Genomic DNA, 23,975 nt, shown 5'->3' on the forward strand with positions numbered 1-23,975 from the left:
ATGTGAAAGAAAAACTGACTTGTTCAAAGGCCCATGGTAAATCCCAGCCTGGATGTGAACATGCCTGGCCTATGTTGAACCTTGAGAAACAGCTTGTACTTCTTCCTAGCTGGTGCAAAACAATACTGGGAGCTGTTAAGCAGGGTGTTCTCTCCCTTTGGTTGTGATTTTCTGTTACAAACAGGCTGAAGTGATTTTCTTTATTCTTACTGACTTTATTCTTACTTCTTATTCTTACTTCTTTATTCTTACTTCTTTATTCTTGACTTTATTCTTCTCTCCTTTATTCTTACTTTCTTTATTCTTACTGATTTATTCCTTAACAGAGTATGATAACGATGATGATGATAATTAAAAGAAACAAAAAAATAGGGAAAAAATAGGTAGGAATTACTGTCATTGAAAGAACTGGACAAAAGAGGTTACAAAATCCACCCTATTCAGAGTTAAATTCATCCATAAGAGGTCTCGAAACCTGAGGAAGACCATCCAAGCATGGTAAAAGGAATGGAGCATGGCCACTTCTTGCCTCCAAGTCCCAGGAGCCATAAAACAATCCTCAGCATTGCCTGGTGGCTTCCCATAAACACCACTGAGGGTGCTGAGAACGGGCTGGACCTGGAATGCTCTGTTGTGGGCCTGGGGAGAGGGATGGTGGAAGCATCCAGTAGAGCTCTACTTGTTGGGAAGTGAACCATGTCCCTGGGTGAGGAGGGAGCTGGGCTCCAAAGGGAATGCTGCAAAGCCAGTGGAGGAGGAGGGCTGCTGTGGCAGGTGAAGGCAGCAGTGACCCATCCTCCTCCTCACAGGCAGAAGACCTCTGTACCTCGAACCTCTCCCTTTTGGTGAGGAGCCTTGGAGCAAGCTTGCTGCTCCGGTAGCGAGTAGCCATGAAACATCCCCAGGCAGAAGAAAAACAGGGCATTATGGATGAACTGCAATAAATAAGTGCAGGCTGCGCAGTTCCTTCAGGAGGAGAAGGAGAGAAAGAAACCCAAGCTCTGCTAAAAACATCTCTTGAAGAGTGAATGCCAGTTCCCAGGCTGTGGTCACAGCATTGTTTTCTCAGCTGCCTTCCTGGGCTAAAATACTCCCTGCATTACCAGGACTCGTACCTGAGGAGGCTGCAGATGCCCTGAGCAGGCTCACAGAGAGCTCTTTGTCCCTATCAGCTCACCTCCACATTTCAAGTTTCAACAGCAAAGATGCTGGGTCTTTTTGGGGAGGTGTCTTTTCCCCACTGAGATCAGACCTGTATTGGTGATGTTTGTCCTAGAGACAAGGATGCTCAAGAGGGGCAAAGTCACCCATCGCCTGCTCAGTGCTGCTCCAGGCTATGCTCCATCCCTAAACCTGCCTTTGTGCCCTGAGGGTCTGAGGGAATAAAGCATCCCAAAGCCTCAGGATTCTTGCTCATAAATCCAGCCCACAATATCATAGATTTTATGGTGCTGCCAACTCTGGCAATTTTATGATGGGTCTCATGTGATTTGGAAAAGTGGTTTTGGGGTTTTTCTTTAACCTTCCCCCCCCCAAGTTTCCAGTTCCTGGAGTCCTGTGATTATACGAGACTCTCAAGGGATTCTGAGTTCCCCCATTACCCCCCCTCACCCTGTTTTTAGTTCTTCATTGGGTTTTAGGCTCTATAATAAAGTTGGAAGGTTTACTGGAGAGGAAAGTCAGACAGAGACAAGCAATGACGTGTCTGGAGGTGGGTCTAGAACTCGTCACCAGACAAAAAAAACCCACCTTGTTTTTTGAGTTCTCTCTGGAAAAGTGAACACTTTTGCTGTGTTTTTTTGAGTAATAAAATTGTCAATGCTTGAAGTGAATGGAAAAGGTTCAGAAAGTGCCTCGAATAAATTCCCACCCTCAAAAAGTAGAAATATTTTGTTTATGTTTAGGAGATTTTGCTCTTTTGAAATTTCAAGGGAAATTTGTCAACCTGCAGCAGCCGTTTCCGAGTGAAATACTGATGTGTTTCACTTGGAACACATCACACCCGGCGGCTCCGATGTCTTCTGCTTCCTTTGGCTGGATGAAACAAATCCTACAGCCTCAGCGGATGGGTCTGACTGTGCTTTGCTGTGGCTTTTGAAGGCTTTACCCTGCACATGGGAGTATACTCAGAGAAGTCATAAATGCTCCATCCCTGGCAGTGTTCAAGGCCAGGTTGGACAGAGCCTTGGGTGACATGGTCTAGTGTGAGGCATACCTGCCCGTGGCAAGAGGGTTGGGACTGGATGATCTTAAGGTCCTTTCCAACCCAAACCATTCTATGATTCTATGATTCAGCTACTGTAAAGTACAGTTAAAAGTCAACAAATGTCTGCCATGGTTCTTCCATGAGGTAAATAAAGGCATTTCAATGCACCTACTGTCAGTCAGAAGGGCTGATGGTGGGACAATGATGCTTGTTTGAGCGCCCTGGCAGCCCCTCTCCTGGGAATGCCTGGGCAATGCCCATTGGGAATTTCATTGCCATTGTTTTTTCACTGCCATTGTTGGTCTTTCATTGCCATTGAAAGACTTGTGGGGTTTGCAGCTGCCCTGAGTTAGGCAGCAGCAGCTGGAGACACTCTCCAAGGCTTCTCACCAGCATCATTTCCACCTGGATGAACACTCCCACCACAGAGAGAAGACAGTGGTGGGGCTTTGTTGTGGAGGTTTTGTATCGGCGGTTCTCAGTGATGCTGTAAGTTCAGTGTTGATGCTGCTGTTGGGAGCACGTTTAAGCACAAGTATGTAAAAACTGGGGATGTGATGAGGGGATGGAAAATGGTCCCTATGAATGGGTTTCTATGTAACCTGTGCGGTGCTCTCAGGGGAGTGTACTGTGCTACAAGGCAGGAGGGGTTTGCTCTCTACTTAAGACCTCACAAATGACTTGTAATATGCTCCAAGGTAAAACATGTTGCTTGGATTATGAACAGAAAGTACAGCCCTAAATTATAGGGGACAGAAACCTGCTGTAAGGCATAGTGAGCCCTTTAATAGTAAGGGACTGCGGGCTCCAGTAGGACATCTATAAATGCTGGTGTTGAGATGTTTCTGTTGCATAAAGCCAAACAAATGTACTATAATTTTTATTATCATGATGATAATAATCTGCTGCTGCTCTTCCTCTATTTTATGTGATCTGGCACGTGGAGATCTCCTGTGTGTCTGTATCACTGCAGGGCTTTGTGCTGTTGGGGTATCCTTATTGCTAGCTCTAGGGATCCCAAAGTCATCAGTATTTCACTTCAGCTTTTGCTTAGCCTTGGGCTGTAATGAACCAGAATTTTGGGGTTTGCTCCTGGGATTTTAGGGAAACATTCTCATCAGAAGGTGTTGAGGTGGTCACGATGGAGCATTATTTCCCCCTTTGCTGCCCTTGCTGTCTGGACATCCAAGACATCCTTTATGATCACACCCTTGGACCTGCTGCTTCGGTTCTGCTCATCCAGTTTGGGGTGCAGCTGCTCTTTGCTGCAAGGCTGCATGGTTGGCTCCTGTTCAAGTTGTTGCTCACCAAAACGCCCAGGTCCTTTGCTACAAAGCTGCTTTCTAGCCCCCACCTGTTGGATGGATGGGATTATCCATGCCAGAGGCAGGGCTTTGCCTTTGAGCTTGGTGAGGTTCCTGCTTTCCCACTTCTCCAGCTTGTTGGGGTCTGTTTGAGTAGCATCTCTTCCTTCCAGTGTACTGGCTGCTCCCTCAGTTTGGTATCATCTGTGAACTTGGTGAGCGTGTGCTCTGTCCCATCACCCCGGTCTTTAATATAAGAAGGTATTTGGAAGCATTGGTGCCAGTAGTGACCCTTGAGCGATGCTGCTTGTAGCCAACAAACATCTGGATGTTTTGCTGTGGGTGGTCACCCTTTGCATGTGATGGTCCAGCCAATTTTCCACCCACCTTGTTGTCTACTTGTCCAGTCCAAACCTCACCAATTTGGACTTGGAGGACACTATAGGTGACTGTCAAAGGCAGTTGCAGGTCCTGATCTTCATCAGAAACTTAGGCTGGGGGGTTGTCCCCCAGTATTTTCTGTCTCAAGATCACTGTAAACCTGAGGGCATCTGCATGCACCTTCTTCATCAGAGCTTTTAATTGGAAACACTGCAGCCCACTAAAACACAGGGTGGTTTTTGTGGAGCATGTATCTGGGGAAAGCAAGTCTAGCTGAAGCCTGGTTGAAAAGCTGAGTTAGGATGATGTATTTGCTGCTGTTCAAGTAGTGTTGGCTATTCTGCCTGAGCTTGACGTTCAGTGCTCCTAGGCAGGGAAGGAGAGGGAATTCCAGACTCTGCGAGCTTTTAATTGAAGGCAGAGGGTCAGTGGAGCACGGATGGTCCAGGATGCTGTAAGCAGTCTGGAGCTGGTCAGTGAGTTATGGGTGCGTGTGCCTGGACAGGCACTTTAACAGCCTCATTGAGTGACAGGCACCAGTATTGCTATTGGGTCAATGCCAGTCAAGGTGGTGATGACGAGCCCAGCTTGGCAGTGACTGCAGCACTTGCCTACATGGGGAGCAAGTAATGAGGTTCTGTTTTGGTTCATGTCCAAGTGTCCTACACTGAGGCTGTGCAGTGAGGGAAGGAGGCAGCACTGCATAGCCAGGGCCGTGGGCCACAGATGAGGCTGCTGGGTGACATTCCAAGCCTCCAAAACCACTTTGCAGAGGAAATTATAACCACTGTTGGATCAGCGTGGATAACTACTCTTTTTGGGTGCATTGAGCCAGCACCAAAATGCTGCTTAGGCTTAAAGAACATAATTTGCTTAGCTTACTAAGAAATAATCAGGAACTGTAGTGACAGGACAAGAGGTGATGGGTTTAATCTGAAACAGGGTAAGTTCAAGTTAGACCTAAGGAAGAAGTTCTTTACTGTGAGGGTGGTGAGATGCTGGCACAGGTTGCCCAAAGAAGTGGTAAATGCTCCATCCCTGGCAGTGTTCAAGGCCAGGTTGGACAGAGCCTTTGGAGACATGGTCTAGTGTGAGGCATCCCTGCCGATGGCATGGGGTTGGAACTAGATGATCTTAAGGTCCTTTCCAACCCAAACCAGTCTGTTATTCTAATTGTACTTTTCCCTCTGTAAACAAATCACCTGAAACGATAAAGTGTATCTCTATGTAAAGTGTCTCCTAGGAGAGGAAGCATCAAAGCTGTTATGCTTTGCCATAGAACATTACCTTTGGGATGGGAGGTGCGGTAGGTCTTATAGTGGTTGTTGAATCCTTTTGTAAGGACAACTTGATGTAGCTATTTGTAGAAAAAAGACAATTCTCACCTCAAGCCACCCCAACATCCCAAAATGTCGCTCAGCTCTGATCAGTATTTAAAAGAATAACAAAACATGGCAATGTCAGCACTAGGAACCAAAAGGGCCACCTCATTCCTAGCTGTGCTATAGCATTAAAACCCCATCAATCCAAAGAAAGCCTGAAGTATTTTCTTAACGTCTGTCTTTCAGACACTGTGGTTCAGTCCATGCCAATATTTGAAGACTCTTGCCTGTAAGGAAGTGAGCTCTTGGTCTGAACAGGATTACCTCCATATCTCAGGGTATTGCTGATCCTTATATGGGATTATTTTCAATGTTGGTTTGCCTGGGTTCTGCTCGTATTTACACAGCTGTTAATAAAGTACAGGAAAGCTGTGTGTGAGATCTCATCTGATCATGGCAGCTTTTAGGACAACTTTAACAACTCGATCACTTACTGATGGATGGGGCAGGAACATCCTGGTTCGTTAGCTGAGTCCATCTGTGGCTCTGTCTCCTATTCCTGGTTGGCAGACAGCTGCTGCTCTTTCCAGGAGGATCGATTTCCAAGAGCAAGAGAGGCAGCCCTGTGTATGAGAGGTGCGGCTAGCCGAGGTGGAGCTGCAGCTATATATAACCTCTATTAAGGCTTAATCTGAAGCCAAATCTGGAGGCTTTGTGAGCCAGGAGAAGTTTAACAGGTACTATTTAAAAAGTGAATGAGCTTGAAAATCTCTTCAAGCCCAGTGTCTTCATACTGAGGACCCTCTACAATATTCAACCTGAAATCTTTAATTCTTTAGGTGCTTGGATTTCACTTATGAAGGTGAAAAATCCCCAGGAGTCAGCTGCAGTGATTTGGTTAGGCTAATTTCTTTAGAAGATTAAGCTGCAACGTACTCTTAGGCCCAGCTAGCCCCTAGCCAAAAGGCTTTATCCATCACTCTTGCCTGCAGTGGGGCTGCTATTGGGATTCTAGTAGGAGGATTCCTGTAGACAGGTTACATATGTTCCCATGCAGGGCTGGATAAAAGGTTTTGTGGGTTTGGTTTTATTTTGAGTTGGAGCCATCCTGATGAAGTTCAGTGTAGTGGAAAAGCATTAATTGAATCCTGTGCTGTTGGGTGCCTGCCCTCCTGCAGGACAGATGGGTGGGATAACGAGGGGATGAGTTATTTGTGCATTAATGGTAATAGAAAGCGCAGACTTGGCTTGTGCAACTCATTGCCTGGACCACTTGGGATTCAATCAAGGACATGACGTTTGCCTGGAGAAAAGGGATTAAATGATAGGATAAAAAGAGTAAAGTGGCAAACCCAGGAAACCTCTCCCCCCCATTCCCTTTGCTTGGGAAAAGACAAGCAAACACTGCTTTATCCTCACACTTAGGAGTGATGCCAGCAGTGCCAGAGGGAGATGCTCTCTTGTATCCCAACCTTTCCAAAGTGCTTAATGTGGTAGGAAAGCAGCTTCTTGGTGACACAGCCCTGAGCTGCTCTCTGCTCCCATTGCTCATACCAGCGCTGAAGGGCCTCTTTATCAGTGTCATTGATGACCATGACCTTTCCGTTCAGTCTGTGCTAGAGTTCATGGTGCTCCTCCATGCTGGGGAGGAATCGGGCTGGGAGACCTGGCCATGCTTCCTTCCCATCTGCATCCTGCCTGTAGGTGGGATGAAAAACTCTTCAGGCTACCTGCCTCCATTTCTTGAAGCGAAGGAGATGAGGGGAAATGGAGGAAAACCCCTTACATTGCTGTGATTTTTGAGACATAAAAGCTTTTCTTTGAGAGCAAATCCAGTTTGGCTTTTTTTTTTTCTCTCCCTCCTCATGGCATTAGGGCTCAAGAAATTCCTTGGAAAATAATTTGTCAAGGCCCTGACTGATCAAAGACATATATAAAAGGACCCTTTTTTTGAAAGGGGAAAAAATCCCCCTCCGAGCTCAGAATGAATTGGCAATTCATTTACCAACTGTCAGATAAAGTAGCTCAATCCCTATCACGTCTTTAGCTGGAGCTGTGGCCAGAAGGAAGCAATTCTCGGCCCACTGTGCGTACATGTTTGGAGTATGTTAGTGATTAGAGTATTCCTGCCTGGGGGATGCAGAAAGATATGACTCAGATTCGCAAAAGAGCCATAAATCTCCCTCCTTTTATTCAAAATGTGTGTTTTATAGCCATTTCCTGGCCAATTTCTGCCTCGAATAAATATGTAACATATCTGTGTGTGTATAGTTTTGTAGGTCCAAGAGCTGGGCTCCCTCTCAGGAGTGAGCTATCTGCTCAGGAAAGGTTTGAACATGGTTCTCTGCTGTTCTTTCATTCCCAGAAAAATCCCTCATTGAGCCATAACTGGATGAATGGGGTCCTTGTGGCACCTGCTTCTGTTCTTCATCTGTGGTGGGGTGACCTGGAAAGGGACTGTATGGGAGATAGGATCCAAAGGACCCCAAAAGGTTATCCAGGCCCCAAGGCAGGATCAGCTAGACTGAAAACTGGAATTCTTGGTCCAAAGGATCAGGTAGGATTTTGGTAATCCTTGCTATGAGCCAGGCCTCCCACAGCATTGGATTTGGATGTCAACAGCAAGTGAAGCTCAAAAGCTCCGTAGGTGCTCTGCTAACATCTCATGACTACTGGGGTGATGCTCACCCAGGAGCTGGGATTGCTGCAGTGTTGGAGCCTCTGCAGCTGAAACCATGTCTAGTTCCCAATTTATAAGTAAGTGACAATATACCTCCACCCCATGGTACCTGTGGGACTGCCTTTCCCCATCTCAAGAGCAGCAGCATCCATGTAACTCTCCCTCCCATTGTTATCCTCCCACCCCACATCCTTCCAACCATCTTGGTGTCTCCCAGCTTACTGCTCACACACCCTCTTTTTCACCCCTGTTTCCCAAATATCATCTCTGGATGATACAGAAACAGAAAGGACGATGTAGAGCTGAAGGCAACGGTGGCAGGAGATGGACAGCAATGCAGGAAAACATAAAGGCAGGGCTGTTTGTTTTTAGGTTACCATCATAGGCTGCACAAGTAGAAATCATGCCCCATATATTTTCATATTAATCTTTGGACTCTTTAATTTGATGGGTAATTCTTCATTGAGGTAGCTAAGATGCTCGCCAGGAAAAGGCTGAATCATTTTTTTCTTCTCCATGTTTAGCCAGATGATGACTTGCAGGAAAAGCAACAGGAACAACGCTGGTCTCAGAGAATAATATCACAAAGCTTTCTGTTGGTGTCCTGCTCTTCCAAGTCATGCAGAAGCCTGATTCCCCTCAGTAAAACAACAGGAAAACCAATCCTCTTTGCAAGGAAAGCAGTAAATTTGGGGGTCTGGCATTGCTGATGCTTTATTTTTAGCTCTTCCTTTTAATCCTTTAAGCTCATAGTTCCTTTGTTTCCTTTTCCCCTAAACCAAGAGCTGCAATCACTTGGCCCCGATTCAAAGTCTCAAAGCTAACGGCAAACCTCCCAGATCCCATGCCAGGGAAGTCTGGTAGGGGCCTAAGGTTTATCTCATAGGAGGCTTGATCTGAAAGCTCCTGAAGCTGGTGGGAACCTTACCACTAACCCAGAGGAGCTTTTTTTACCATGCCCTTAAGCCCACCCTGCCTATCTGAGTGAGTTGTTCTAAACTAACATGTTCTTGTAAGAAATGGTGTCAAAAAGTTTCCTAAGCTTTGATTTAAGGCTAGAATTGATCTCACGTACACAACGTGATGCCTTGAATACAGGATAAACCAAGACAGACATAGCAGATTAATGACTGGGGATGATGATAATGTCATTTACTGGAGGGAACAAGATGATCTTAAAGTCCTTTCCAGCCCTAACTATTCTATCTGTATGTACTTTTGCTTTGGATGCTCTTCAGGGCACAGGCACCGTCAGGCTGCTCTTTACTGCTTCTCAGTGATTTCTTTTGGATGAACGTGGGCTTCTCATTGCAGGTTTAGACCCTTCCATGAATCCTTCCCAAAACATGAATATCCCTGCGACTCCCAAATGCTGGGAGATGTTTATTCCCCTGAATGACTTACCTCTTGACCATTGCTACTACCCCTGCATCAGGCACTACTGCTACTGGTGTCATTTATTAGCAGAAGACATCACTTCTGGGTACCTCCCACGGGCTGGGGTTAGTAATTCTGTGCCTGGGGGGGCAGTTTGACTTCAAATCAAGAAGCAGCAGGTCTGAAACCCTCCAGGCAAGTGTCTCTTAGCAATGGCTGCAGCTTTAAGCTTGGTTTCCCTGCTCCTCTCCCTCCCCTCCCTGTGGTATCTCCATTTAGGCCCACTCATGTAAACATTTATAAGCACATGATGGTTTTAACAGTGATTCATCCTATTAAAGTCCAAGTGGCTACTCACAGGATGGTTTCCAGAACTAGGCAATAGATATAAAAAGGACCATGACTTTTCTGTGCTATCTCAAGTGGCTAACACTTTAGACACCACAGGCTTGGTTTTAGAGGAGCTGGTCTCCTTTGGCTATGTATTAAAGCTGCTCAGAAACAGAGGTGGGTTATTTTCCACCCCTTTTTCTAGACAATTCTTTGTGCTCAAACATCCCAAACAGGTTCAGATTGTTGTGGCAGCAAAAGGATTTCAGGCAGCTCCAGTGATGGTTCAGAGCAGGGGGCTCATAAATGCTCCTGGGAGGAGAAGAGTGGGATGCAGCTTTCTATGCACAGCAAGTTTTTGTTGGTGGGGGTGTGAATCAAGTTGGGAAATACCAACTTTTCCTTTTTTTTGACCCAAAACAGAGGACTTCAGGGCAGCAATAGAGAGAGACCATTTTGAAAATCTTTTCCCCCTCAGCTTGTGACACTTACTGTGCTTTCCCAGCCCAAAAGGGCTTTGGAGGAGCATGATGGTGCCAGCTCAGCACAGGCGTTTGGGAAGCCACTCGCGTGCCTATCAGAAGCTCCTGGCTCTGTGTGGGGACCACGTGTGCTGCCCTGGAGAAGGCACTTAGCTCTCCGGGCTGCATTCAAGCACTTCAAATGCCACTGTGAAGTGGCCTGTGCACCCAGAGCAGCTCCGTGGCCCCTGGTCTGGGAACCCCTTTTCAGGCTGGGAGAGGAAGGTTAAACACCTAAACATCAGTGTGCTGCTGCAGACACACCAATGGTGATGTGCTTACATGGTGCTGTCACGCAGCACTTCCCACCACTGCAAGGGTTCACCGGGAGCCTGATGGGATGTAGGGAAAAGCCAGGGAGGATGGAGAATCATGGAATAGGAGGACCTTAAGATCATCCAGTTCCACCTCCCTGCCAATGGCAGGGACACCTCACACTGGACCATATTACCCAAAGCTCTGTCCAACCTGGCCTTGAACACTGCCAGGGATGGAGCATTTATCACTTCTTTGGGTACCCTGTTCCAGCACCTCACCACCCTCATAGTAAAGAACTTCTTCCTTATATCTAACCTGAACTTCCCCTCTTTCAGTTTAAACCCATCACCCCTTGTCCTATCACTACAGTCCCTGATGAAGAATCCCTCTCCAGCATCCTTGTAGGCCCCTTTCTATACTGGAAGCTCCTGTCTGTGGAAGATTATCAAAGCTATTTCAGGAAGGGGTTGGGTTTGGGGTTTCTTCACACCACCTTGTGCATTTAGGCTGAGAAACCGCTTCCCAGAGGGATTTCAGGGGATGGCTGTGTGGTCTTTTCAAGCAGACATGACCTTTGCTGCCCATGCCCTCAGCTGCCTGGACGCCAGCCAGCTCCACACTGGAAGGCATGTAGCTTTGTCAGTGCAGTGCTAAGCATGAGCTATTACCCAAAATAGGAATTAAAAATGCATTCAGTGCTTTTAGAAGTGAGTTTTAAACTGAAAAGTAGGAGGGGTTTGCTAGCAAACAGTGTTTTTCATGTGAGAGTTAGATAAAAGCACCCCCCAAAAGTTGTCCAAAACGGAAGCTATGGTAAAATGAATCTTTTTCACTACAAAATGATTCAATGCAGGGAAATGTTTCACTCTTTTGTAATGATTTATCAACTCTCTTCAAATACAGCAGGCAATTTCAGTTAAAAACTTATTCTATTAAAAACTTATTCTCTTGAGAAATTACATTTTCTCTTCAGAAAATGTTTCAAGGGAATTTCTTTGGGTACCAGGAAAGAGCTCCTGGAGAAAAGTAACTTCATGCTGTGGTGATAGGGAAAAGGAATAGAGAATGCTGATTTTATGTATTTTACATCCAAAATGTAATGGTTTAGATACATTTTATGTATTATATATAATATATTGACATAGATTTTTTATATATTATATATGTAATATATAATATATAAATATATTTATACATAATGTTATATGTATATATAATTTATATGTTTATATATATAAGTTTTACACCTATATGGTATATAGTCTATCAAATATATTTGCCTGTTTGATTGATGGACAACCAGACACTGAGGTAGGGATGCTAACGTAGTATCTTTGTGGGATACAACCTCATGAGACATTCAAGGAAGATCTCCATGCACCATTGAGACTTGTGCATAAAGGAAAGCGGTAGCAGGGTGTCAATGTGGAGAACACACAAAAGTCAAAGCCCCTGAGCATGGTCAGGCAGGTGGTTTAGGAAGAAAGAATGAGAATCAAGAGTTGCCAGGGAAAGCCTGGGGATGATGGTGGTAAGGTTGAGTGAGGGAACACCTGGGGAAGATTGATGAGGAGCTGGCCAATGCTTGTGTGTGATTTGTGAGGTGTGGTCCTGGCTGTAGCAGGAGTTCTTTGGAGATATTGCTGCTATGGTGCAGGACAAAGAACTCCTGGATGCAATGTAGTTACTGGATTGTCAAACATCACTTGATAAGGTTCCACAAGTGAGATTATTAGCTTAGTGAGGGAGAAACAGAATATGAGGGCAAATAAGCTGTGGGGCAGAAACTGTAGTTCTCTTTATGCATCCAATTCAATGTGTATGTATACGGATGTATCTATGTGTATCTCTCCATCTGTCTGCCTGTCCATCTACCTATTTACTCAGCCAACATCAGTCATTCATGATCCTCCCTCCTGGCAGCTGGGAGCAATTCAGTGGGGTGGAGGGATGGCTTCTTCAGCTGGGAGAAGGTTATTTCAGGGGCTTTCAGGATGTCCCTTGAGACTTTAGCTTTCTGGTGAAGGAGCAGCAAGGAGAGGGAATATTCTGATGGAGCTGAAATCAGGAGGATGGTGTTTGAAGACCCAGGAGCTGGTGAGTAGCCCTTTGGACATGCTGGCTGGGAATCATGCAGCAAACTTGGGTACAACCTGGGTGCTTATATCCCAGTAATTGTGAGTACAATGCTTCTCACCTTTAGTCCACTGTGCTTTGTAGATCTGACCTGGTACCCAACCGGAGTGGCTCCCCTTGGGGTAAATGCAATGGCAGAAATTAAAGCAAATACAACTGGGCTGTGCTCTCACCCCATCTCTGCTCCTCTGCATCTCCTCTGGGGCTTCTACCCTTTCTTTTTCTCTTCCACTACCATAATTTTCTGTCCAGAGCCTTCCCAATCCAGGGGTGAGCTTCAAGCCCACTGGTATCAGCCTTTCCTTTGAATGTAAGCCACAGAGCCCCCAGAGAACAATGCCCACAAGGAAAACCATGACTGATAAATCCACCCCTCCTCTTTAAAGTGCTTACGCTCTGTCCAGGGCACTGGAGCCTCCATTTTAAGATCTGATGATGTCTGAAAGATGGATAAATGAATACACAGTGTTTTCCAGTTGGATAAAGACAGGGGAGCAGATAAGAGAAGTTGGATAACTTTGGCTTTTGCTGTGAGCAATGACCTCAAGCTACATCTTGTTAATGTTGGCAAAATGAAGGAGTTTGAGCATCCCTGGAGCCTGCAATGCCCAAGGGTCTGGAGTATGCAGCCCTATAGTATATATAACTGTCTTTCAAATGACATCAGGGGAGTTTTCTGTAGTGTAATCTTTGGGTTTATTTGTTTTCATATCACTTGGAATTCTCTCAGGAATAACGACTGGGCTGTGCTCCCTTTCCTTTGATAAGCTTGTAGCTTTTGGAATTTCACATTTGGAGGTGAAGCTTTGAAAGATGTGTCTAAAAGGGAGTGAGGCAAAGGGGCAGGCAGCTTTATAGACTTCGCTTCTGCTCTTACTCAAGACGAGGTACCAAGCTGCTGCTTTCGGTTCTGCTCTCCAGAGCCTAAATAACAAGATTTCTTTCATTCCTGGTCAATAACCACTCTTCTTGGCACAGAAATGTGCACTTCTGAAACCATATGATGAGACATCAGAATGCTCTCAAGGTCATATTGGGAAGCCAGACTATTAGAGCAAAAGAGAAAGGAGGAAGGCATAAAGCCATCTCATAAATCACAGAGATCTTTTGATGCCTTCAGCCATAAAGCCACAATGGGCTACACCCCATAGCTAGAAGAAGAATATGGGACACTGAGATTCCCTGTAGCAAGGAATCAGGGAATTTAGGGAGATAATAGTTATGGCATCACCTTGGCAGAGTGACTATGCTCAAAAGAATGACTGCTTTATTGTGGTTGGAAGGAAGGTTGTTACTGTCCTATGGGGCAATCGGGATGAGTCCACATCCAAAGCATATTCTTTGCAGGGGGACCTAACTCATAAACTGAAGTTTAGCAATATAAGAAGGGACTGAGCAGGATAAAAACCTCATACTGGTGTTGGGGCAGAGGTGCAAAGTCAGTGACACCATTAGCCAAAAGGGGGTACCAGGCAAAGCTCTTCCCTAACAGAGAGTAGAATGATGGAGGCGTTTGCCAAGAAGGCCACAAAGGCTTTAGGTGCTTTTAAGACCCAGCTGGATATTTTCATGGAAAAAGAATTGTGTGTGGGAAGCTGGGAGGGAAAGGAGTGAAGGTAAGTGTGGAGGGGGATGGAATGCAATAAATGGGAACAGACATGAGTTTTGGGGCTCACAGCCCTTTTGGAGAGCTGTCTGTAGGACTGTCTCCTGTGATCTGTGTCCTGACCTCCCTAAACCTGAAAGGGGCTTTTCCAGGGCAGGATGGGATGGCTGGCAGTGTAAACTCATCCCCACATACTTTTTTCCTTGAGAACTAACTCTATCCTAGCAAAAAAAAAACCAGCACAGGGAGAAACCTCTACCTCCCAGAGAGATCAACTGTTCTTACAGTCAGGGCTGGGAGTCTTCATCATCCAGTTTTAGCTATTTTAAAGGTAGGCATCAAATCTAAGCTACCCATCCAGGTTTTTCTTTAAGCAACATGCGTGTCCTTTGGCTCCTAGAGACACTGCAGGTCAGTACCACAGCAGAAGTACAGATAAGGTGCATGGCTTTAGGGATGCACCAGCAGTGTGAGATGATGCACTGGCTTTGGGTGAGGACATGAAGTTGGCAGAGAGTCAGGTTTCTGTTCTGAGCCTCTTGTATGCCTAGACAAAAGGATAAACAGAAATGGGAAACAGTGGCTGCATCAACAGAAATGCAATTTCTATTCTTCTCTTTGCTGTTGGTGCTGGTTTGCATGCTTGTAAAGCAGAGACAAAGTCAACAACAACACTGTAATAATCACAGCAACAATAATAAGAGATCCTGACTAGGACTGTTTCCTAACTCATGCTTTGGCATGGCCTGTTTGCTGCTTGCTTCTTGTGTTAGAGCACTGTTTGGAAGTGATAAGAAGCACACAACCTCCTGTACTTTAAAGTGCACTAGAAATAGAAAGAGAGATACAGTGCTACAAAAGGAAACCGACTGGCTTCAGGCTTTCCCCAGGGCTGACTTTGTGGTTCAACACCCAGGATCCTGATGTAGCACTGCAAATCAAGAACAAATTTTCCATTCTCTTTGATGAACGCTAGGTCAAACCTGCAGTCAAAACTAAACCATCTCTGCTTCAACCAAATTTGCTGGGATGGAGGCATCAGTGAGGCACATACACCGTTGACACAATCATGCTTTGGCTGAAGGCTTTCAGTCCAGGATCCCCTTTTCAAGTGCAAGATAGGTGTGGACATGCCAGTGTGAGAAAATGATGGATTCTTTAGCAGGAAGTTGCATGGATGATGGCTCAGGGATGGTGAAAAAGAAGACAACCTCCTCCTCCTGTTTGGAAGGAAGGAGATTTGGGTGGCTTGCGGCTCATCAGATGTGGCCACTCTTTGGCTTCTATAGTTCTTTGCTGACTGTTGCCTGTTCTTACTGTTTATGGTACTCATGGCAAATCCCTTCCAAACCAACATCCACAGAAACTGGCAAGCATGCTAGGTGATGGAGCGGGGAACTCTGCCAGCAGATGTGGGCTTGGGCTTGCAAGACCATTGGCAAGTGCCACACAGTCTGGTTTCTCCGTACTTGGTGAGGTATGCATGAGAGGGAGATAGCCTCTGTAAAGAACATTGAAGACCAGCCTTAGACCAGTAAAGCCCATAATATTTAACATCAAAATTTGGTTTAGATCCCTTGACCTCAGGAGGCCATCCAGTCTCTGGCCACAAGGTAAGTGAAGATGAAGATGATGGTGTTTCTTGCTTGAAACCATTGTTGGTCACATGCTGAGCTTGCACTACTGTGTCTTCAGCAGCACTGTTCTTGTGTTTGATCTAGCACGTGCTTTCATTTCTCAGCAGTGAATTTAGCTCAGCACCTGCTCAACTGCTTTACAGAGGTGGACCCAGGAGACCAGTAGCTGCATGAGGATACCTAATCCCCATTTTCCACCCCACTGGCACATATATTCTTCTACCCTCCAAAGCAAACATTTCGGCATGCAAGGAGATGAGGATTGCTTTCCATGAATGGCTCTGCCCTGTTCTCAAAGAGACCTGGGAAAATGTGTGGAAACTTTCTCGCTGGCCCAAGTGAGTTGAGAGAAAAAAAAACATTGCTTAGAGTGAGAAAGTGAAAAGCTTTTGGGGGTTCTTGTGTCCAGAGATGAACACGAAAGGCAGTTCATGAGGGGAAAGGGAAGGGCTGGCTGTAGAAACCACAAGAAGCAGCTTTCTAGGATGTGGCTCCCATCTTGCTGTGCTTGGATTAATCTGGTTTACAACCTGGAGGTCAACAAGGGTCACGCGTGATCAGCTCCTTTGTAAAATGGACCATACACTGAGGGACAAGGGGTCTACCAGTGAAATTCAGGCCAACAAGTAACCAACCAACTGGTGCTTGATCAGAATTAGTTCAGTCTGGATATGATCTTGCTAATCTCTGCTAAAATCCGAGCTTCATCCTTCCTCTTGTGCTCCTCTCCAGCTCAAGGAGGGGGGAATAAACTGAAAGGAAGTGGTTAAAAAAGGTCTTTAAAGAGGAAATTCTTTTCTAATTCTAGGTTATGGCAGGGGCTTTGTGTTCTACACAGGGAGATGATAGAACCTACCATGACTGGAAAAGACATTGGCCATTTTGAATCCAACACTGAAAACTTCTTCCCATCTGGCCCCAAAAAGGGAGGAAAAAGAGAAGTGTTTTTGTGCATGGAAAGGGTGGCTCATTACATGGGAGGAATCATGTCCTGGCTGCTTGGGGAGGCAGGATGTCAATCTTGGAAGGCCAAGCATTTACTTTGGAAAAGCCAGTTCTAAGTTTCTCATCTGCACATGGACGTGCTTCACCCCCTCTTCTCCTGAGTCCCTTCCTTCTTGGTGCCTTTCCCAGCCAGTGTTCCCTGGGGGGAAGAGGAGCTGTGCTCCCAGCCCTCCTGGTGGCCCTGTCCCCCTTGGGCACAGTGTCACTGTCACCTGGCAGAGGAGGGGTGAAGCAGGAGCCTAGTATCCTCTTCCCAAACCCATTGCGGTGCTGCCCTGCTAGGAAGCCTTGGCTTCTTTGGTTTCCCACACTTCAGCTTGCTTGTTCCTTCCATGAGTTTCCAAAGTGCTTTGCAAGAAGCCAAAACACCTGCTTTGTGAACTTGTATCCTTGCGGAAAGCTGGCAGAGATGCTCCTCCTGGACGGGTATGATTTGTTTTAAGATTGCTGGTAGATGTGATTCCTTCTTTCTCTCCTGAAGCATCTGGCACACTGCTTCATTAGTTATCTCTTCTTTCCTCCTTACAAGAGCATCTCTTCCTCAATGTCTTCCCTTCCTGCATTGTAACTGCAGAAGTGGCAGTAGATTGCCTGTGTTGGATGTGTCAACTTGACCCCTGTCCCGGCTCCATGAGTGTGCCATTTCAGAGGCAGCAGTCACGTCTCGTCTCCAGGAGGTGCCTGCTGTCTACCAGCCAATGTCACTCTGCTTTTCCCACCGGATGAATAATGGCATTGCTTGGCCGTGCCAGCTCTTAGTTCTGCCTAATGCAACTGTCTGAAGTCAGTCCAGGAGTCTGATCTTGAATTAGAGAACGGCAGCGAGGACTTAATCTCACGTACAAGACTTAGCTCTAGAGATACAAGCAAAGACACTCAGCTCCTGCTATTCTCTTTTTTTTTTCCCCAGCAACAGTCCAGTAATTCCCTAAATCCAAAGTTTGGATTGCTCGACTATTCTTTTGGAAAGGGGAACAAAAATAACATAACTAAGCCCATTGCAGACCCTTGAAGTGGACTCAAATGGAAATAAAAGCCCTTTGCGGAGTGAGCTTTGGATAGATTTTGCATTTCATGTCCAAAAATGACTTGGAAGGACCATGTGGGCCAAAGGCCAGGGTCTAGTCTGTGTACCTGCGCTGCTGTCCAGATGGAGACGAAAAAGAGCAGATGCATCGAGATGAAGAGAAGGGTTTCAGAATGTGTTCTCAAAGCCTCCTGTTCGCTGAGAGAGCTGGAAAGCAATTTAGAAAACATATCTAGGGTTTCCTTTGAACATGAGACAAAAATGGACTTGGACAGTGCTAACATAATGCCTTCCCAGGCTTACCGCGGTGGGGAAATGTCATTTGCCTGCTAGGAACTCAACCCAAAGCTCTCCTTTGGGCCAGCTGCCTCTCTGTACTGAACAGGCTGGTGTAGGAGGAGACAAGCTCATGGGAAGTTGAATGAGACACTTGAAATATTTGGCCTTCCTGTAATGGAGGTTAAAGTTGGCAAACGGGTTGGTGTTCTTTTTCCTATGGCTTTGCCCAAGTGTCCAAGGAGGTTGTGGTTGTGGTGCTCTCGCAGGTTCATTAGTGAGAGGGAAAAAGAAGCAAACTTCTTTGGCTAGCCCAGATTTGGCTACTCATAGAGGGCTGAGGATCCCATCCAAACAGGGAGGCTGAGCAGTTACACCCACCTGAAGTGGCGCATGTGCCTTGTTGGCTGGTAGAAGTAGGTGCTTGCTTTCTAGTCCCTCAGTGAATCTACTCCATCTCTACTCAAACCTTCCTGTGCCAATAACTTCCTCAGTGTCTTTGGTCATGGGCAGATCTTCTGCCTTGTGCCCCAGAGGACCTGGTTCTGCCTAGGTCCGTTGTCTCCGGATTCATGCAGACATGGATGGATAAATGAAAACTGTGCACCCACTCTCTCACCTCATACAAGGCAAGCAGGAGGTGCAGGGAGCCAGCACCTTCCTGCTGCGGTTGCAGCATCAGAGAGTCTTCAGCTACTCCAACCAGCTACCTTAGACCTGGACTTGGAAATCAGACTCCCTCCTTTTCCTCAATCTTTTAGACATATTTGTTTTTCCACCACAAAGAGAGGAATGCTGAAAACCAGGGATTCGCGTGCTTCTTTTTCCACTGTGTTAACTGTAGGCACAGAAAAAGAAGGAAAGACTAGTATCAGCAACGATTTCCATGGAAACCAGAGGAGGGATTTAACAACTCTTGGAGATGCGTGGTGATCTACGTTCATTAAAAGTGAAGTTCTGGCAGCTGGAGCTAACGCTGAAACCACTGGATTTAACATGGAAATCAACGTGGGACTAATGGTGAGCTTGTGGGAAAACCATGGTACTTGTAGTGAAGTGCTCTAAGGCCAGCCATAGAAATCGGATAAAGCCAATATGGAAGAAAACATTAAACTTCACCAATAACAACCAAATGGAGGGCTGATATCCACTCTCAGATATAGGGACACCAGCTTTCTGTTTATAACATTGCTTTACAGCCTTCTGGCAGTACTCCTGAGCCTAAAAGTCATATTCAGTTCCCTTCACACTGAAGGTCTATTGTGTTCCACCACTATGGACTAAGTTTTGGGATAACTAGGAACTAGTCTTAACATGTCCAGAAACCACATACAATGAGAAAAGCAGAACTGACAAGTGTAAAAGTCTATTTTTACAGAGTCCAATGATGTATTTGAGGCTCAGCAAGCTGTCAAATGCAACGTGGACTGAATTGATCCAGACTCTAGCTTTTGTTGTGGAAAACTATGGAAGTTCCTCACCTCTTTGAAAAACACCTTGAAGAAGAGGCACTGAGGTCTAAGATCCAAGTCTTGCATCCTACTTAGTCTCTATATTTTGCTGTGACTCTTTTTAAGTTAATATGTGCCCAAATCTGTTGAGGAAGCATCCATCACTGGTTTCATCCAGGAGTTTCTAGGCTTGAATGTCTAATGAGGAAACACCTATGCCTTGGGTGTGGAGCCGGAAGAGACAAACAGAAAATGGGCCTGCTGTCTGGAGAGACAGCACAGGGGAAAAGCAGGAAAGATCTTACTCAGGCTCCATGGCAGAGCTATGGATGTATGAACTGGGGCTTGGGGCAGCCTGATCTCTGCCCCAGGGCTTGTTTTCTTACCATCTTCTGGACTTCCTAGGTTAGTGAATTATGATCTTGGAGGACCATGCTTGTATTGCACAATGTAGAGAGCCTGGCTTTGATGGGCTTGCACTCCACTTTACCATGACTGTGCCAACTGGTAGCCTGTGCGTAAAAGAGCGGATGGAGCAAACCCTCAGTATGATGCATGATTTTGCATGGAACAGATTGAAAATTCCTCAGCTAGATGCATAGCAGTGGAAGATCTGTGCCTGAAAAATTGCCTGTCTTCAGCTGTCATCTAGTTTAATAAAGGCAGGGTGGAGAGGGAATAGCTTTTCTTACCTCTTTAGACCATTGCTGCTACAACAGCACTGCAACAAAACTGGATCAGTATGCAGAAAGGGAGAAAAAAAATTGTCTCTTTAGAGAGACAAGCAGACAGACAAATAGACAGCTAGCCAGATCCTTCTTTGTTATATGCATGTAGCTCCAAAGCTATTAAAGGAACTATTTGTAACCAAGAACAGAATCAAACTGCTGGCGTAGTTCACTGTAAAAGATTTTCAGTCCAATCTTTGATGGCATTTTAATAGTAACAGCTACTCATCAGCAATGTCAGGGTTAAATGCTCCCAGCATGTGTGCAATTGCAGAAATACCCCAAGAAGAACCAAGGAAATATTTCCATCTTAAACTCCGATAAGAAGTGAAAACGTGCAACTCGTTCCATATGGTGGCTGAAAGCCCTGAGCCAAGCGGAAAGCCGCCGCGTCTGCCAATGCGTAAGAACTCGCAAGCCTGATAAATGAGTGCATTGCTTTGGGAAAGACAGAGACAAAGTCACAGCAGAAAGAAGAAAACAGAAGAAAAGTGAGGAGTCTTTTCCTTTAAAAAAGAAGGGGAAAAAAAAAAGCCAAGTCCTCCCCATTTGTCTTGTTGGATGGCAGCAAGAATTTCTGGGAATGTTTTACATGTCAAAGATTTAACCAAGCTGGGATGTTTGTGGACAAGCCGTTATGCAATGAATAAATAAATCAGGGGGGAAAAAAAGCAAAGGGAAGAGTCTATCTTCTCTCCTGCTTTACAAAAATGAGCCTGAACTGAGACAGCTGCATTCTTCTGCGATACCCTGCACAAGCCAGGATGAAAGTGCTCACAAACTGGAGATGGATCATTCCTGGATTTCTCCAGTATTGACATGGAATCGTAGAATCACAGAATGGTTTGACTTGGAAAGGAGCTGAAGATCATCCAGTTCCAACCCCCTGCCGTGGACAGGGATGCCTCACGTTAGCTCACATTGCCCAAGGCTTTGTCCAGCCTGGCCCTGTACACTGCCAGGGACGGAGCATTTGCCATTTCCTCGGTCAATCAGTGCCAGCACCTCAGCACCCTCACAAAAGACAATGCTTTGGTCAGGCAGCAAAGAGGGAAAGGGCACAAGGGGAGAGCCAGGGGACAGATGTGGCCAGCGAAGCATCTGAGCACTGGGTACCCTCCAGCAGCAGGATGCAGGCTCCCTGCCGCTCCCTGGCACTGCAATCACTCCCAGCACCAGGCATGGGTGCTCAGCCAAACAGAAGTGGGGCTGTGTCTGGCACCCGGGGTCAGGGAGCAGGGGAGAACCAGGCTGTGCTGGAAGGGAGCAGAGGGTCAGAGCAGATTGCGTGTCTCCTGCTCGGTGCCTGAGATTTGACAGGTCTGCATTCTTGGCTGAAGGGATCTGGCTGTGTACGATCGATTTCTGGAGAGCAGTGGCTGAGTACACAGCTTGGCTGCTTGGAGCAGAGGCTGTGCCTTTGAAAGGGTGTTTCAATGGTTAAGCAAGTCACCTTGTGCAACCTGAACACATTCCCGTGTTAAGTTAAATGAGAAATAGAGGAGGAAATCAGCCACACAAACAAAATCAGCTCCCCTTTTCTTTCTCCCAGCAGGGATTTTTCACTCAGGAGTTGCTTTGAAGCTGTGACTATCGAAGCACTTAGGTTCCCTGCAATAGACAGTAATAGGAAATCTTAGCTGGCTCATTTACCTAAGCAAATTTGTTACAATGAAGTTGTCCTGCTATATAAACACTTCTACATGGGCAGGAAGCAGATTGACCTGTGCCAGCTTGGTGACTTCACCCTGGCAAGGCAAGCAAAGCCAACTGTGTTTTATTAGGTTAAAAAGAGCAAACCCCACAGGTTGTAAATTGCTGGGCAAGGTGGTAAATGGTACATGCACTGGCTAGTATAATCTGCCTGGAAAGCTGAGAAGAACCTTGCCTTCTCATGAGCCTAAACCGTTCCTTTTTTTCTAGAGTACCTTATGTTCCAGCTCTGTGCCATGTTCATTTGCCTGCCAACACTTTTATTCTCCAGTCTGTGCTTCTGTCTTGGAGCTGCTGATGGAACAGACCTCTCAATCTCCCTGGCACAAGGGAAATAAGAGTTTCCAGTATTTGGTGTGCTGTTCTGGGGCAGCTGTGTCCTGACGGTGGTGTCCGGCCATCTAGGTTATAGCTGGGTTACCAATAAGAGGGGGTTATTTGCCCAAGTGTGCTGGAGAGGGTTCAGACAGAAGGAGGAAGTTTTATTGGGATGGAGGGACCAATGTGGACCACTGCAGTGGGCTGGGGGGACCTTCATGGTGTGGATACACAACTAAGGTCAGGCTGGGGCAATGTCCTCAGCAGAGGAAAGGTGTCTCAGCCGCATCTGGACACACAAGAGGTGACAATGTGATGGAGCTACAGCAGTGAAACAGGGAGGTGCAGGGATTTGGGAAACGATTTCCTATTCAAGGATGGTGTCTTGGATCACGTAGAGGTCTGTCTGTATATTTGCCAGTGCCTTAAACCTGCTTGGGTCTCCCATGGGGCTATGAAGTGCTTGATTAAATAGAGTCTGTGCTGAGACTGCTCTGTTTGCTGCTAAACCAGAGCAAGATGTTAAACCAGCCTGCTCCTAAGCCTGTCCCATCCCCTTTGCCTTCCACCTGCAGTACAACCTGTGTGTCATTCCTCCCCACTCGAGTGCTGGCAAGATGCTCCCCCTTGGCCATGCTGTTGTCCACCCTCCGATTCAGCCAGCTTGCCCTGCCACTAAGTGCTGTGGCCTCCCCAGGGCTGTCACCTCCCCTTTAGTGTTGCCTAATGTGATGTGCATGCTCCCAGGCTTAGGGCAGGGAGGTGCTGGATAATCCCACCCCTCCATGCCCACAAGCCTGGCATTTATTATATGCTAAGGCTTTCTTGAGGCAGCCCAAGACACTGCAGAGAAATCCTCTTCAGGCCTGGGCTGGCCAAATGTTCAGTGGGTGGAAAATCTTCAGAGGCTGAATGTTGAGACTTCTCAGGATTTCCTTTTGATTTCCATTTAAGAGCAAGTTAAAGAGCTAATTTTGGTTATGCCATCTCTGTGTCCTTGCAAAATAACCCCCTGCTCAAGGGCAGAAGCCTGGATCTTGGGGCCAGATTTTTTCCTTTGTATTTTATTTTGTGCCATCATTTACAGCTCCAAAAAATGCCTGTAAATATGTTAGGTTTCACCCTCTGTTCCCCTACACAGCCTCTACGTGGCTGAGCAGATCCTGTCAGAGGTCTTGGAGGCTTTTAAGCACCTAATTTTCACCAGTGGGAATTAGGTGCCTGAACACTGTTAGGTTTGGACCCAGCTTTCTTCACTTCAGCCCCTGATGTTATTACACAAACGAGTTTCTGTAGTGGCTGGAGAAGTCCCTGACCTAAGGGCTGGGAAGTTCCATATGTGCTGTTCTCCAGCTGCTGCTGAACGTTCACCCCTGGGTTTGTACCATGCAGAATAGGCAGCAATAGATCTGTGCTACCCCCTGCACCAGTGCTAACGTTAAGCCAAAGGTGAGTGTTGAGTAATCGGCCCCGTTTTCCAGCTGTTTGTTTGAAGAAGATGAAGTTCCAGGTTGCTCAGGTACATTTGAGTTTATTTTCTTTTACTTGTTTTTAAACCACTGTTGAGTGTGAATCAAAAGCTTGCTCCTCCAGGACAAAGATAGCTGTCGGCTCTGCCTAAATGCATGACCTTAACGTGAGTTAGATGTCCAACCCCTGCCACCCAGCCCCAACTAGATGCTATACCAAGGTTGGTCCC

At 46.2% G+C, this 23,975-nt stretch overlaps 1 long non-coding RNA gene across 2 annotated transcripts in view; it reads left to right on the plus strand.

Annotated features, from left to right (window-relative positions):
• The first annotated feature begins 2,649 nt into the window (after window positions 1-2,649).
• The window catches only part of LOC134170316 (uncharacterized), a 28,717-nt gene continuing 7,391 nt past the window's right edge, over window positions 2,650-23,975 (plus strand). For both annotated transcript variants that reach the window (XR_009967227.1, XR_009967228.1), the window contains exons 1-2: window positions 2,650-2,741; window positions 7,579-7,770. This is a non-coding gene — a long non-coding RNA (uncharacterized LOC134170316). The remainder of the gene's footprint in view (window positions 2,742-7,578; window positions 7,771-23,975) is intronic.

The sequence above is a fragment of the Pezoporus occidentalis genome, unplaced genomic scaffold (genome assembly GCF_034315485.1).
Source record: "Pezoporus occidentalis ecotype Australia unplaced genomic scaffold, CSIRO_AGI_Poc_V1 ctg37, whole genome shotgun sequence".
Taxonomy (NCBI): Eukaryota; Metazoa; Chordata; class Aves; order Psittaciformes; family Psittacidae; genus Pezoporus; species Pezoporus occidentalis.